Source organism: Astatotilapia calliptera, chromosome 15 (assembly GCF_900246225.1).
Source record: "Astatotilapia calliptera chromosome 15, fAstCal1.2, whole genome shotgun sequence".
Classification (NCBI taxonomy): Eukaryota; Metazoa; Chordata; class Actinopteri; order Cichliformes; family Cichlidae; genus Astatotilapia; species Astatotilapia calliptera.
The window spans coordinates 11904291-11922226 of record NC_039316.1 but is presented as its reverse complement, the minus strand read 5'-3'; the positions used below and the strand labels follow the sequence as shown (position 1 = coordinate 11922226).

Sequence of the window (17936 nt, the reverse complement as noted above, 5' to 3'; positions counted from 1 at the left end):
ATATATATATATATATATATATATATATATATATATATATATATATATATATATATATATATATATATATATATATATATATATAGATAGATAGATAGATAGATAGATAGATAGATAGATAGATAGATAGATAGATAGATATACTGTGAAGCAACAGGAGGATAGGTCTGGGTTAAGGATTTGATTTTATAGTCTATAACTTAATACAAAATGAATACAAAAATGCAATAAATAGATAGATGATTTTTTTTTTATCTATTAGAACAAAATTTCGAGAAGTCCAGATATTTAATAGTTTTTCTGAAAGCTTTGACACGGCCTCTATGAGGGAAAGCTTTTACCCTGAACACTAGGCGTCGCTGTTGCCACAATTATTTTATCAAACGTGCAGCGACTGCTCAACAGGTTGGACACTATTCATTTATCAGTTTGAATTTTTTTCGCTTTTTTCTCCGGGAACAGTAAAATTCTGAACAAAGCACCACATTCTTCAGCTCACAAGAGACATCTCAATAATCAAAAATCAGGGAAAGCCCAAATCAGCAGCCCGACCCCATCAGCAGCCCGTCACCATGGCAACATGCAGGAAAAGTGTGGAGGTTTATTCAAGTGTTCAGAGAGTTTGTTCCCTGCGGTGGTAAAAGCGAAGTATGTTCAACAAGCCGCTGAGCAAGGTTTTTACACAGGCACACAAAGTAGGCAAACTCGGGATCGGGACGGAGCATGCGCGCCAATCCCACCTCTCCGAAAAATACTGTATTTATAATAAGCTTAAAACGAGCCATTATTGCGTTATTCTGGCCAAATTACCTTAGGTTATTATATTAAATTTTAAAACACTATCCCTAGCGTTGTCCCTAGCACACCGCTAGGGACCTTAACGTCACAGACCTGCAGCTGGTATAAAAAGCTCTGTCTGATCCAGCCTCCACATTAGAGAGAAGCAGCGTCTGAGAGCATCGTAAACCATCTGGCCAGGTTACAAAGAAAAAACAAATGTGCAAAATGACGAATGTTCAGCTAGGAGTGGTTTTGCTCGCCATATGTTTATCAACACAGGTAAAATGATCTTTATGTTACATTTAAACAGCATTTTAGCTGTGGGATTGATTTTAGTCAGCAGGGAGTAGTGGGAGTGTGTTTTTTAAGGGCTTGGGGGATTGTGTTTTTATTCATTGATGGGGGTGAAAAATAGTTGTGTAGTTTGTTTAACTTTAGTCGTGTTTTAAGACATTATATAAAGCGGCTGATAGTCTGGATTACAGCCGGCTAGACATGGAGATCTCTTGGGAAATTAACATGAGTCAGTCATCTTCCAAATTTGTGGCGTATCTTTGGCTCATTAAACTATTGTCCTTTTTTATTTGTATGTTTTCCCCTTTTTCACTTTTTACTTCTTAATGAGCGTGTGCTTGGGTGGATTAATGATTCAGGTGCTGCTTGCTGTCTACATTATGCAAAGGTGGAGGAAGAATCTAAAGTTTCTTTTAGATGCAGTCTGCCATAGGGAACATGACACTCAAGCACAGAACCTTGGTCTCTCTTTTCTTCTTGGTCACTAACCAATCCTGCTATGTTGTAAAGAAGAGTAAAGTGTTGCAAAAGAAAACTTTTTGTAAACACAGACTTACATTTTAATGAATTGATTTTGCCATAAAGTTTTTTTTCCTTTTGAATCTAACTTCCTTATTTCAATGTTCGTCAAAAAGCCTGAGGGAAGTTTACATTTGTTGGAAAAATAAATTTCTCACTCTGCATCCTCTTTTTTTCTACTTCTCCTTCCTCCAACAGATGGTCTCCTGGACTGCAATGGCAGCCAGCAACAACAGCACAGCTATGACAGCAGGGGGGAACTCCACCTACAACGCTACCACTACTACGGCCACAGACACCTTTGGCGGTCCAACCAACTCCACCTCCACTACTGGAGCGGGCGTCTCACTGCACACATGCACCTTCACTTTCTTGATCCCCTTCATCATGGCAGCCTTTCTCCTCCAAAGCTACTGTTGAAGCCCGGAGCCCACAGCCCCCATCTTCTCTGCCTCAACACTCCTCCTCACCTCCCACCCCATTATCCCATGCAGTCCAGCCTCTCTCAGAGACCACAAGACTAACATGGATGGGCTCTGCAACCTTTCTACGTCCTCCTTAAGTAATGCTAAAAAGTATGTAAGTCAAGACATTTCTTTTAACAAAAGGGGGGTTTAGCCTATAGCAGGAGATCATCACCAATCCAACTTCCTTCAGGATTCAAAAGGAACAGTGGTGCATCCAGCTTCCCTTTTTGGCTTGCATTTCCTTAGTCATGCCATCACATTTTGGAGATGCTCAGGGCTGCGGGTTTTCATGTCACGTGTCTCGATTGAAATGCGGACCACTTGAGTGTACAGAGGTTCTTTTTGTGGCTTCTAATCGACCTGGCAATCAATATCACAATGTGTTTTGTTTGTTAAAGTTTGGCAGTAGGAGGTTTGAGAAAAAAGTATGAGCCAGATGACCTCTTTAGTTGGTTTTACAAACAAAACAAAACAAAACAAAAAAAAAAATGGCTCTTCAGTCTTTTTATTAGAAATGTCATTGAGATGTATGTAGCAAAAAAGTTGCCACACGATGTGTCAGTTTTGCCTTGTGATTTTTAAAGAGCTGTGGTCTTTTACAATGAGGGTTTGATTGACACCTTTGCTCCCTTCATCCAACGGTTAGGTGCAGGAAATGAGTGTATGTGAAACCATATGGGAAGGGTTGATGTTACAATTCCCCCTTATAGTTTATATTTTGTATAAATGGAAATGTTGTACTGTTTATTAGTTTGCGTAAAGATCAATGAAGAAACAAAAATGTACAATAAATTATGAAAAACTACAACTGTAATCGCTTCTTTGATTCTCATTTTGTTGTAACATGGCTAACTTTCCTGAGGAAACATTTAACCAACTCTATCTAATCCTTTGGTTTTCCCGCCTCCAAACGTGCAGGCCATTTATCATCCTTGTGCAGTGTATAGAATTAAAGGGTGTGGTGCTATTTTATTCATCATTACTAAGCTGCCAGGCAGTCGAGACAGGCAGTTGCTGAGCTGCAGGCCAGAGAGATGGACTCAGCACTCCCTTGTGCCCCTAAAGATCTACTCTGGATTTGTGCCAGAGCAGTACTTACCTACTGGATACAAAACAATATCAGCCCCTATGGTGCTCTAGTGACGAACAACATTTAGACAGATGGATGATGAGTCTTCAATTTTGAGTTTATAAGAGGGAGGGAGGCCGTGCAACAGCTGATAACATGCACAAATGGGTTATTTCAGTCTGAAGTTTGAATACCATTATTTTTATCCGTCAATATCTGAAAGAAAAAAGATGATGTCAAAAACCTCTCCAGGGAACACAATGTCAAATTTGATTATGTACATAAACAGGTTTGGCCTTTGGCTGTTACTTAACACTGTCTAGTCTTGTCTGTGGCTTAATTCACCAACAGCTGCAGAGTATAGAATAATAACTGTGGAGGCACAATATCAATTGAAGTTCATATGATTCTAACTGAAATATTTTCTGAATATTTAATGTTTTCAATACAAGAAATGTTTCTTTTCTAAATATGCTCTCTTGGGGAATACATGAACAACAGATTTAATTAAACTTAATTAAACCTAAAGTCAGCTCTTCTATTATCCCATTTGAAATTGTGCGTTTAGGGGCGTCATTATTTGTACACGAAGCTTCAGATTTATACCTTATTATTCCATTTATCCATTTCCTTTTTGAGGTTTTTGTAGCTTTCTGTTATTCACTGCTAGTCTGGCAAACAAAAAAAAGCTACCAACAAAGGCAAAAAAATCAACACATCACATACGAGCGTGCCCCTACGATGACAGAGAGTAGCGTGTGGCTCGGAAATGCCTCAGCACCAGTAAAGCCAGCCGCATGACTCATTAGCCCAGTCTATTGTTTCTCAATCCTCTCTGCACTGTTAACCTCTCCTCACGCTCGGTCTCGCCTCTCTTTTAACATCCCTGTTCCGGATCTATCTGTTTAATATCCCCCAACAGACTAGTCTGCAAATGCAAGTTCTCAAAAACGAATGAGGCTTTTTCTTCCCATAATGCAGCTGAAGTCATGATTTTACAGTGACGCTAAGACTTTCAATGATACATTTCCAACAGTTATACTTTTTTCGCACCTTCAGTACTTGAAAACGTTTTGCAGACTGCTGACTTCATATATAGTACTGTCCAAAACTCAGCCACATTTCTTTATATTTTGCCAGGAAGAGGTTGGATTTAGTGCAGTAATTTATTGAAAAATGTGCAAACATACATGAAAATATAGCACATGGTGCAAAAATAAAGTCTGTAGGATTCTAATGAGCTTGAAAATCAGTATTTTGGACCACCTGGGATCTTTAACAATGTGTTTGGGATCAATGTCATGATACTTTTCAGGTGGTATTGCATGGTGGCTCATAATCTGATGGTACTTTTCTGCATTTGTAATTCTATCAATTTTAACAAGATCTCAAAAACCACTTGCTAAAATGCAAACCACAAACCATGACAGTGCCTTATTTTACATGTTTTATAGATGACTGAGTCATTCCAGTGTGAATAGATTGGGTGAGTCATTACAGCCTCATATATATTTGTATGCATATTTGCTTCAGGGAATTAACCAATTCCCTAAGCTAAAAACCAAACATCTAGAAAAAGATATGCCAGCCTTATCCCACAAAAGGCTTTTTATTGTTTTTTCATTTTCAACCTATCAGCGGTGACTAAGCCACTCATATAAAGCCCTTCCCATTGGTGAAAAAGCAAATTTGTTTTGCTTTATTGTTTTTAGTCCTTCCTTATTATTCTGAATAAACCAGGATTGCTGCTTCTGATAACATCAAGATCATCACTTTGATGTTATTCGAAAAGACTCTTTAGACGCAAGGTATTACCAACATCATGTAAGCTTTTACCATAAAAATACAATTAAATTTTGTCTACACAGCAGTGATTAGTAAAATAAAAAGTTGAGAAATGGAGTAAATCTTCAAAACAAACAAGGCACAGGGAAAGACTATTATGGATCAGACCAGATGCTTCAGTAGCATCCATTCCCTCCCAGCTTTACTCCGTATTTTCTAAGTGTTTGACTCACTGTTTATTCCTTTAGCATACAGTCACCTGTGTCATAGTGTAAGGCGTAACACCCAGCAGACATTTAATCATTGATTAGGGTGATGAATTATTCAGACATTCACCATTGTTGCAGGGACAATGTCCCACACTCTGCCCCACTCCTTACCCACACACATGCTCTTCTCTTTCATGTGTTTCTTTGTTGTGTAAAAGCAACTGTTGATATCACATGGGACATTTTTCACTATGCACTATGCTGCCACACCGGATCCAAGAGTTTATGAATGAATAGTCACGACTGCTTCTGAACACAGATAAAGGTGTGCATTTTTGTGTTTTCACGAGGTAATGACTGATATTAGATCCCCTTTCTTTTATTATGGTCTCAGCCTGGCTGCCTTGTGTCAGGTTTCAAACAGATCTCGTAACAAAGGGAGCAAAAGAGCATCTTTTCAGAGGTTCAGTATTTATGTCAGATAAAACTTCAGTTATTAAACATTCATATGACTTTAGTATTTTTTTCTAAGTGAAAATTTTGGCTCTGCTCTTATCAGAAAATGGTTTTGAACCCCTGATGTTGTTAATCTGAGACTAACATGTAGATAGGTGTTACACCTAACACCTGGTTGGCTAACTGGCCTTTAGTTGGCTTAACCATGAAGAAGAAAACCATCAGGTAGCAGATTCAGTAAGCTTCAAAACAAGCTTTTGGGCATGATAAAAAGTGAGAACAGTGTTGAAGTGAAAGCCTGGTTTGTCCTGTACCTGTAGCACTGGTACAGGATGTAGGCAACACACATAAAGAAACTGCATAATAGTACATTATGGTATATAAATGAAACAGTTAATAAACACTTACCAGTGTATTAGCCATTTAATTTTGACCTTCCAGGTTAAAAATACTATTAGCAGTTTTTTTGGTTTTTTTTTTTTTTTTTGGGGGGGGGGGGGGGGGGGGGGGATAATAATGTTAATAATATATTATAGATAAAAATATGATAAATAAAACACTTTCACTATAGTTTCATACACTTTCATACTCCCAATAATACATGTTGATATACACAGTACTAACACTTTTTTATGCATATAATGTACCTGACACTCAGTTCCACTCTCTGGAGCGGATAAATCACTGGTGAATGATTTACCACTGAAAAGTCATTTAATTATTTAACCATTATTTAACCAATTACAGCATATGACACTATTACAAAATAGGTATACATGTAAATGTGCGAAAAACCTGTATATTACACAAATGTTCTTTGGCAGTGTGTATGTATTTCTTGTTTTGTTTTGTTTTTAATTCAGCTAATATGTTTATCACAGTTTCATTGAGATAAAACTTATTGCCTTTGTGCACTTGTGTGTTTGTCTTTGTCTGTCTCTCTTAATTAGGACATTCTTTCCCACAAGGCATCTTACAGCATGATTTCCAAATCTCATTTAAATTAAAACCTGGTTGAAAATGAAGCAATAATAATAATAATATAGTAATAATGCTAGTCATATTTCATGTGTGTAGATGGTTTAGGAATGTCAAATAACTTAAATCTGTTGAAGAATGGTTCCATCTTAAATCCTACACCCAGTACAAAGAAATAAAAGATGTGGAAGACACTCCACATCCCACACCCACTTATACAAATCAGATTAAATCCCAAAGCCAGAGAACCAAATTTATCAAGAACAAAGAGTCCAACCAAACACACAACAAGCACCTCTGAGGTTTCAGATGCTTATTTCTGGGAAAAGACGATTTACACAAATTTACATTTTTTGCAAATGTAAATTTCTGATTTGTAAATTTTCCATTTCTTAAGCTATGAAGTCAAGGTCTGTTATCATTGTTAATATTACCTCTCATTCTCACTCTCACATTAACAGTGTATTTAAAATAGGATGATTATGAGTGCTAGTGATATCAGTGATGATGAATGAAAGCAAAGCTTGTGTATTTTAGGAAAACTTATATTTGCTGGGCATATTAGAAATAACTTCACACCCACCTGTTACATCTTATTTCAATGCTTGTAATCCAAATAGTTTCTGGATTTTATGGCTGTAACAGTAATATGTTATGCAGTGATTATTTTATTGTTTACATCATTTTCATCCTTTCTCAATTGTACGCTGCTTATGCAAATCACCTGTTCCTGTCAGCATTTGACGGTCATGAATGTCGATGCTTTGATTTTTCCCCCCAACCATTGTATTGTAGTTTTAACCCTGTGGTTTGGATCATTATCCTCTTGCATGGTTCAATTTGGGCTAAACTTTTTCTGTTGGACAGATGACCTGACATTTGACTTTAGAATACTTTGGTATCCTGAGGAGTTCATGGTCAGCTGAGTGACTGCAAGGCTGTATGTAGCCTTGGCTGTGGCTCCATAACACTCACCATATGATGCATTTTGTTTTTGCCAAATGTGGCGATATGCATTTTGGACAAACATCTCCACTTCGTCTCACTTGTCCAGAGGACTTTTTCCAGAAGTTTTTGGTTTGTTCAGGTGTAATCTTACAAACCTCAGCTGTGCTGCCATTTTCTTTTTTTAGAGAAAAGAGGCTTTCTCCATAACTGTTGTAAACAAGTCATGCTTGTTTAGTCTTTTTCTAATTTTACTGTCCTGAACATTTAATATGCTAACTGAGGCCCGTAGACTCTGCAATGTAGTTCTTGGGTGCTTTACAGTTTCTATTAGCATTAAACAATCTGGTTAATTTGCTCTTAAATGTTTTCCACCAGTGAATATTTTTACTCAATACAGAATGATGGACTTCATATTCTGAGGAAATAACCTCATAACCACACCTATTTATACAAATCAGATTAAATCCCAATGCCAGAGAACCAAATTTTACATGAACAAAGAGTCCAATCAATTAATCACACAACAAGGACCTCTGAGGTTTTGTGTGCTTAGTACTGGGACAAGATGATTTACACAAATTTACATTTTTACAAACCTACTCTTTCTGATTTGTATATTTTCCATTTCTTACCTATTTGCAATGAACTTTGAGGTCAAGGTCTGTTATCACTGTGTCACAGTTTGCACTGGCAGACCGTGTGGAGGGAGGAAGAGGACCCAAACACAGACACTTAGAACAAAATTATAATTTAACAAAGGGTGAGACGTTTATTTCTGGCTGGGAAAAAGGTACAAGACACAAGGCACATGCACACTGAGGCAAAACTAACTAGAACTAAACTGGGAAAAAATAAATGAAACAAATCCTTTAACATGGAAAAACCTTGAAACACGGAGGCATGATGATCAGGGGGAAGTGGAAACACATGGGAAAACAGCTGATTAGAATGAACACAGTGATGCCACAGGGGAAGTGAAACTAAATCGCGACACGTTAATTTTACATGTCATTCTTACTCTCAGATTAACAGTATTTAAAATAGGATGATTATCAGTGCTAGTGATATCAGTGGTAATGGAAGTAAAACAACACACTGATATGTGCATTTAAAAAAAACTTATATTTGCTAGATATACAACTTCACACCCATCTGTTACATCAAAGTTAAATGCTTGCAATCTAAATGCTCTCTGGATTTTATATTATGCAGTGATCAGATTATTTTCATCCTTTCTCATTTGTACCCTGTTTATGCAAATTTATCTGTTCCTGTCACAATTTGACATTCATGACCAGAACAAGCTGTTGTCATTCTTGTCTCTGGGTACATCTCTCTTGTGTGACTAGACCAACAAACACTATTTACACTCATGATACCACAGACATTTATACACCCTAATTTCCTGTCCTTGACAATTAAAGAAAACGAGAAAAACTGCTTTATAATTTTTCCTGGTTATCATTTGTCAATTGAATCAATCATATTCATATCATTAGACTGGGCTACAAACGGCTATTAATTTGACGAAACGTACCCTGTGACATTTTCTTGCTGCACTGTGATCTATTTGTTTGAGCATTCAAATGTATTCCAATTTCAAGTAAGACTAAGAATACAATGACAGATACAGTCAGGGCCAAAAGAAAGTACACCCTCAGTCAGTTCTAAGGTTTTGCATTTCAGGATGTACCAAAAAAAATATCTAGTTCTTACCAGGTCTAAAAATGTGGTAAAGAGCAACAATACTATGCAAAACGTGCACATGTTTTCATTACTTGTCCAAACATACACCTCTTTCTTTTCTCCAAATGTGGTAATGTGGATTATGGCCAAACATCTCCACAAACTCCAGAGGTTTTGTGGTCTTGGGTGCTTTACAGTTTCTATGAGCAGTATACAAACTGACTTTGGGGTAAATTTGCTCTTGAATGTTTTCCACTTATGAATAATTTTACTCACTACTTCAAATTTGGTGGAAATAATCTTATAACCCATCTCAGATTGACTGCATCTCTCAGATCAGTGCTGACATCTTTCCTGCTTGGCATTGAGCTAACATGCAGCTGAACGCTCCAGACAAGCAAACTGCCAAAACGTCTACTTTTACAGAGGAGCTCACACTTGCTGATGATCAGTTAATCAAATGCATTTGATTACCAGCACCTGGCTGCTACTTGGAAGCAGCAAGGATTTACTACGTTTTTTAGACACTGCTTCTGTGTGTTGGCATAAGTGTGTATGCACTTATGCATCTATGGTGGATCTTGGATAGTCTCATGTTTTTCCTAGTAGGGAGAGCACAAATATCATTTTCTTTATTCAGCACCTCAATTAAAAATAGCATCTAAAATGTACAAAACATTGTTGATCTATCTAAATATAATAAATTGTAAACTAATTTCAAAGAGCCACATGAACAATTTAGTAACATTATGCCCCTATTAGGTTAAAATAGAGGAAGGTAAAATGAAAAAGCAGACAAAAAGCTGTGCATCAGCTGAAAGGTCCTTCCTTCCAGATGGTCAGCTGTACTCGTTTTTCTTTTACAAGGAAGCTTTTTCTTCTTAGACACAATGAAGCGTTGCCTTGCTGTGAAACACAGCAGAAGTGAATCAGTTAGCATAGATGGGAGTCAGATCTTTTCAAGCTGCTTGGTTTCTCTTATTTTCAGTAATCACATGTAGCTCATCAATTAGGTAGATAAAGTGATCCCCTGTTCCTGTCTCCAGTTTCAGTGATTCATGTCCAGTGGCTTTGGTTGCTATAGAAACCAAACAATGGAAAGATTTTTGACACCAGTCCAGTACGGTAAATGTGCCCGTGTTAATTTGTAGTTGATTTCTCCTTGCTTTATCAATGGTGGTCACACCAAGTGATTAGACAGACATGGCTTTTATTTACTAAGCCTGAATGCAAAAGCAACAAAAATCCTATTCATGTGTGAGCCATGAATGACCTGTTTAACATAACATAGGAGTGAGAGCCCACATAACTAACCTGATTCCATGAGCAAATCAGGTTATCCCAGATTTACACCACCACTGTCCCGGCTGTCAGGGACAGTGGTGGTGTCCCTGCTGGCTACCAAACTCAGAGTGCCCTCCGAGAGCGCCTCTGATCTAACTAACTGCATATCTAGGACAAACCACCCTCTCCTCCCCGTGTAACCTCTTGGAAGGACACCTGATGCCACATGATGGCACCTGTTTGCTGAGAATAGCTTCCACCCACTGCGTGTGTCGAAGAAAGATACACAAGAAGCCCCAGCCAGAAAGCTGTGATGTACATGAACTAATCATGTATACAATGACTGCTAAATACACTGATGGCTCACAGAGAGAATGAGAGAGAGAGACTGTGTCTCAGTACCATCTGCTCTTTGAGGCAGCGTGCTTTTTATTCAGACTGCACTCACTTGTCTGAGACATCTGACAAACTGAAAGCAGAGCACAAATATAATGCACCATTATAATTTTGGTTTTCATGGCAAGCATACCCTAAAGGAATCTGTTTCATAGAAACTGAAAATCAAAGCATGTTTCAATTATTTGGCTATTTGTTTTCAGTTGCGCATAGTTCACAAACCACATATGTTGTGTCTGCACTCATTTTTTTTCAGGCAGTGAGAATTATGATGTTGGTGATTTGGAGAAGACTTTGACAAACAGGATGTTTTGAAGGAGTGGTAATAGCTTTCGTGTAATTAAATTTAATGAAAATTTCCAGAATTTTCAACGCCACCAAAACCATCAGTTATTATTTTTTGCCAAAATAGCTCACAGGATTCCATGACAAATATCATGCTATTTGTGATAATCCTTAGATCCAGTCACAAATTTAGATTAGTGTGTTTCACACAGACAGAAATAGTTCCAAATACTGTCCATCTTTTTTTTTGTATTGATCTCTGTTTAGCTTCATTGTTGTGTGTCTACACTGTGTCATATTTGGAGTGAGTCACCTCCCTGGCACAGGAAGCAAAGGAAATCAATTCCACAGCCACAATTTGTGAGGCCAACTGGAAATTTTGACAGTAGATCTGCTGACCATGCTGCTGTTGGCGAAAGTGATGGCGTTAATTTTCCAGGATCTTATTTCTTAGATAAATAAGGTCTTGGTTTTTTTGTTTTTTTTTTAAATTTCCTACTTTTAGCAGCAAACTAATACAAAAGGGGGTGGAGGGGTTAAGGCTTTTAATAATGCTTTTTCATTGTGTTGTTTTGCCTTGTTCATTTCATATGACATCACAGGCTTGCATATTAAATATCACGTTGGTTAGCTAAGCATAGTCTAGAAAAGAAAAAAATTTTAAAAAAAAATAAGTGGAGAGAACCAAATGTCACAAAATCTACCCACAGCACTCCAAAGCTTAATTAACTGTGACTTGCAGGACTAAGAAAGTCATCTGCCAAGAACCAATCCTGCCATACCACAATTTGTTGTTTCTATAATGAGTAAAATATTTTTCCTGATAGATGTATTCTTTTTTTTCAAAACTTAAATAAACATTAGAAATGCCCTCACCTTCTGCTAACACAACTATATCTCATCCACAGCATGTAAACCTTAAACATTTGTGATTTTAGTGGCAAAAGAGCATTTTGTTCAAGTGCTCGTGTGGACTTCTTTTAACAAAGGCAGGAAGCTGAACATCTTTGACAGGAACGCATGGTGAGGGAACATGTGGGGATGGAAATGTTTTATAATTCCAAAAATCTGCACGATAACACACTAATTTCTTGTGTGTTGTATTATACACCCAACTGCTATGTAAAACTGTGCCTCTTAAGTGGACCGAGGAACCTTTTTTCTTGATGATATCTCATTAGCAGACTGTCAGCTTGATTCGCAGCCCCTCCACACCTCCTCCCAGCTCTCTCTTCTTCCTACACTCCACCAGCAGGCACTGACATTTGTATAATGAATGTGGTTCATTTTCAGATGGCTTCCCAATTAGGTGCGAGACACTGTGGGCTGAGCCAAAAGTTTAGTTTTATTTGTGTAAGTGCAGTGTTCCATTCTAATAGAACTGTCCAGATTACGCTTAATCCCTACAAGAAAACATAAAAACATAAACAATTTGTAAACTGAGGTTATTTCCTAATAGCTCACACTACCTGCAAGAAAAATAACAAACACCTAATAGGGCTGAAATTAACTTAGGAAACAAAAAAAATAATGTCCATCTATTCTAAAGATTAATTTGTTTAGAACTGGGATTATAGAAGCACTTCAATATACTGAATGGCCATCACAAAGGTCTACAGATGTGACATAAACTAAAAAAATAACTTTTGTTGAAATGAAACACAAGTAGAAAAGTGAGAAAGAAAGCTGTTTAGTAATATAAGATAGAAAAGTGTTAGAAGCCTGAAGCAGCAAGTGCTGATGTTTGGGTCTGGAGCTGTAACATAACGACAGTTCAGTAGTTTAGTGGGAAGTTTAGTGAGACCTGCCGGATTGATGCTTGGATTGAAAATTACCATCATGTGAAGAATAGTTATTGATACTAACATCAAAATATCCAGCTATAATACACTGAACTGATTGGTCACCAGTGATGTATGGATCTAACAAATCTGTTACAGAATTCAGGGTTGCAAAACGCAAATTTAGATAATATAATATAATAATTTCAGAGCCGTTTTAAAACCTGGAACATTGTATTAAGTGTGACATGTACAGTGGAGAACAACAATTCAATACAGTGATGACAAAAATGATGAGTCTCGTGATTTTGTATAACATATGGTGTGGAAAAAAAACATGAGCGTAAATCAAAGATAAATAAATTATGTAATTATATTAGCAGTGTGCTTTTTACTTATGGCCAGGTGTGACATGTATATTTCAGTCTTTTGTCTAAATAGCAAGTTTTTGAAAATCGTACTTTTTTAGCGAGTACATATTATTAAAATTGAATTGTTACATTTTATATTACTACAGTTTTGACTGTTATTAATACTGGAGAAGATGTGTTTATTAGCATATATTAATACACAATAGACATATTTGTAATGCATAGACATCATAGACATTCTATCTACAAATTCATACCAAAAAATAACATTGTGTATTTTTTTTTCATTGACTTACATATTTACTGCAAATTAGAACAAAAAATAAAGAATAAACAAACAAAAAAACAAACAAACATAGGATCTCTTTCGAAAAAGTCTTTTTAGAAACATCTTACTCCTACTTTTAATTTCTCAGAGGGCGATGACAAGATATAAATAAATATGAATATAAAAATGAAGCCACTTTTATGTTAGCTTTGCTTAGCACCATTAACTGGTAACTGTGATGTTAGTTTTCTCAAGATAACATGTAACTTAGCAAAATGTTGTTTTTACATTTTCATTGTTGTAAGTTTTAAATAACCAAGATATAATTTCTTCGGGGTGCTCTTAGTTAGCATCTTTGGTAAAATGGCCTGTATTTTGTTGCACTTTACTTAGTCCCTATGGACCCCAAAGTGCTTTACACTACATTCAGTCATCTACCCATTCATACACTGGTGATGCCAAGCTACATTGTAGCCACAGCTGCCCTGGGGCGCACTGACAGAGGCGAGGCTGCCGGACACTGGCGCCACCGGGCCCTCTGACCACCACCAGTAGGCAACAGGTGAAGTGTTTTGCCCAAGGACACAACGACCGAGACTGTCGGAGCTGCCAACTATTGAGCCACGATCGCCCCATCTTTTACCCTCTCCACCCCGATTCAGGTGTATGTGTTAAACTATATGAATTCATTAAGTGTGGCTTCATATTTTCATATTGTGGTGTTATGTGTGAATGTTTTTTCCAGTCACATAAGTAAACTTGGTTATGCTATTGCGTATTCTGAGAAGGGAGCCTTCCAGTTAGTTATAAACCAAAGAAATGCTGTTCGTGCTTGTGAATGGAGAAAGACTTGTGTTTACCTTTAGAGTCTGGGTAATGTCCTTAAATAGAGGCTGAGGGTGTAGAGATGACATGGATGTAATAAGAAAGTCTCTGCCAAGAAGAAGCCATTGGCATTTACTAAATTTATTGAATGGGCTTCTTTTTGTATCCTTAGAGAGAACAAAAGCAGAAATATAACAGATCACACAGCTTACAGTAGAATGTTGTATAAGTGGTTGTTTATGTTCTAGTGGTTATTAATTATGCAAATATAAATAAAAGTACAAAAAAAAAGTGTGTGTGCTCTGCTCACTTTTATGACCTCTCCATTTCAGACTGTGCACAGTCTGAATTAAGTTGGTTGGATGGCCATTAGTTCTGAAATGAAGTAAACTGGTTAAATGTGGTTTTAGATCTAATAATCAGAATGAAATTTGGGTTTAGCTTTAGTGAAATGGGCAGGACATCATGTGGGTTTAAGCTGGATGTCTAACACTGTGTGTGCGTGTCCACATGCAGGTATCTAAAAGTGTATTTGCTTTGTTGTTTTGCTGTATCCACTGGTGATTTAAATTAACAGCAATTTACTCTGACATCAACATATGGCATAGTTCTTCCTAATGCACCGGATAAACAGAATAAACATTGTATTACTTTCTCAACACTGTCCTTGGAGCATAGAGGAAGACTGAAGATAAGATGTTATCTATAAGATGGACAACAGAGCACATTACGTTTCCTATGCCACTGATTTGGTTCATGTGTAAGAGCCTAAAAAGCAACAACAGAAAATATATATTAGTAAATGTTTATGCTCTGATGCATATCAACCAATCTTCTTTGGCTCTCTGGAATCAATCTTTCAATGTTAATTGCTCGAGGATAAACTATTGCATTTAAATACTGTTAGTTATATAGGAAACAACAATAGCAGTAATTGTAAATCAATAACACTCCACATGCTATCTGCCTGGGGAAAAATAGGCTGTGAGCTATGATTTTAGAGCATCCACTCTCCTCTGTAAATTATTCATAAACAAAATATGTCTACAAGCAAACTGTCAAACTGACACCAAATACTGCAGTTGATACAAACCTCTAAAACCTTTGTGCCTTTAACAGTTACACTGTTACTTTGCAGGCACAGAGAATGCTAGATGTTTCAAAAAAGGAAACAAAAAACTGTCAAGTTGGCAGATGTAGTTATGTAGTTATATACAGATATGATTAGCCCCCGACACATAACTCTGTCAAGAGGGAGACAGCCTTCATCTTTGGTTGTTACAGCTAACAGGAGCTTGTTAATACCATCTCTTCACTTTGATACAGAGTTATCATCCAAGGTCAGAATAAAAGTACTTTGGGGGTTCTATATCAGTGAACAGCACTTGAATATGCATATGTTGATATGCATCTCATATCCTCTGTGTCATGATTACTGTGAGATAGACATTAGAGCCCTCATTGTCATTTTTCGTTAATTAATAGTAGTAAAAACATAAACCCTTGGATTACTGTGTGCAATATGTATATGTATATATGCTTAATTTGTATGTGTGAAAATACAGTGTGCAAATCTTAGGCTGAAACGCTGGAACCATGAAATAATTGTCAGAAAATTCCGATTTCTTGAAACTAGAATTTATGTGTGTTTATTGAACCTTATAACCAATTAAAATAAAGAAGGCAAATATCATTTGCATATATAAACAACAATTTGTATAATTCTTGCAACATTCTGCATTTTTGTGCAATTTATTGCTGACAGCCAGTTTAGCTTAAACAAAAACATTTGCATGGGTTAGGTTTAAATGGTCTCAAAACCTCATGTAATGAATTTGATACACTTAGCATTAGAGGGTTGATTTTGGAGCCTTGCATGAGATTTTCATTCTGTTTTTTTGTTTTTTTTTCAAAGCATGTCTCCTGATTACACTTAACTCCATTTCTTTCAGTGAGACTCATGTGAGTACAGGATTCCTAAAACAGGATAACAAGCTTTCAGGCTTTAGGTGTGTTTGCCCTGTGTGTTGTCCAGGCCCCTTGGTGAATACATCACATCACTGATGTGACTCAGATGGATACATGAACTGGAAAACCCAGTCAACTTGCACATAATTTGGCCTCTAGAGTGGTCATAAAAAAGGGAGATCCCTTGAGTGAACATGTGGTCAAGCTCATCAAACACAGCACAAATACTTCTGTAAACATTGCAACAAAAGTTACTCTATACCTGGCAGAAAATAAAAATTCATTTAATTTGGTACAATTAAGATGATCTTAGATCTAGATTTAGGACGGACGATAAAGAAGCTTAATGTATGCATAACATTTAGCTTCCTCTACAACAACGTTAATGTCTGGCCTATTCAGAAAAAAAAGCAGCAGATACCAAGGAGAGAATCCAGTCGTTCATTCTATAAATAATCTCAGACCTCAGCAAGTGCACAGGCCTCTTTTCCTTCTCTGTTGTGTCTCAGACGGAGCTGGTTTGTCAGGTAATGAATAAGGCTTGTGTGATCGCTATCCAAGTAACGAGGGGCCGTTAATGCCCAAACTAACCACGGGCTCACTGTTTAGTTGTGTTTTGCCAAGTATCGGGAAGTCTGTCTGCAGGCTAATTTATCTGACTCTGGGATGCAGTTTAAAAAGAGAAAAACAGATACATACCTTATACAGCTACTTCTCGGGTAGACAGATGACCTAAAGATAGGGTTGATGTGTTGTTAGTTTAAAAATTAAACTATCACTATATTAAATTAGAGCAAAGCAATAATTTTTAGAGCAACCATGTGATTTAGGCCACATGTCCCAATATAGAAAGGAGGCCTAGAAAAGCTACACTCAGAGGTTCTGTGAAAGAATGACCCTCCTGAAAATGCAAATTTAAAGCAGATCCTTCTCAAAGCCTGAGCAAACACTTGTCTTAGGTAGTTCATCCCATAAGAAACAAAAATTAAGCAGTGATTGTTTCTGTGAAGATGAAAGATTGCACCCTCTACTTGCGCTAACACAGATTTGAAGTTTTTTTTTGAGCAGCAGCCAAAAGTATAATTCATTAGACAGACCCTCTATAATGAGCCAACATAGACAAAGCACCCAATTTCCACTGTGTCCTCTTTCCCCTGGGAGCTGTGATCATAATGACAGTGCTGTTTGTTGCCTGGTTTCATGCTGAATCATGATCGCACAGCCACAGGCCCTCGTTCTTTCTTTTCTCACCTCTCTCCCATCGCTTTCTGGAACATTGATTATTTTTGCAGCTTGTGTCACTTGCATGAGCAGTGTGATCTGTTTTATCTATTCATTTCATCAGCCTGTTACGAAGACAGCACGAGTTGACGAAGCTACTTTGTTGTTTTATTTTTCAGTGCCTTATGAGGGGACTTAGTTTGAAACCCAGATGCAGAAACAGTGAAGCTTGATGGTAAAAAGCAAGGCAGCCTATTTGCTGTAACCCTGTTAGACCCTAACCCTAAACCTAACCAGTGTGCTATCAGAATATGTAACGGAAAAAATAATAGTTGGTCTCCAAAGA

The 17936-nt window shown here is 37.1% G+C and overlaps 1 long non-coding RNA gene across 1 annotated transcript; it reads left to right on the top strand.

Annotated features, from left to right (window-relative positions):
• The first annotated feature begins 910 nt into the window (after nt 1-910).
• Nucleotides 911-2874, top strand: LOC113006548 (uncharacterized). Its single transcript, XR_003269773.1, has 2 exons — nt 911-1059; nt 1792-2874. It is a non-coding gene; the product is annotated as an uncharacterized LOC113006548 (long non-coding RNA).
• Nucleotides 2875-17936: the final 15062 nt, after the last annotated feature.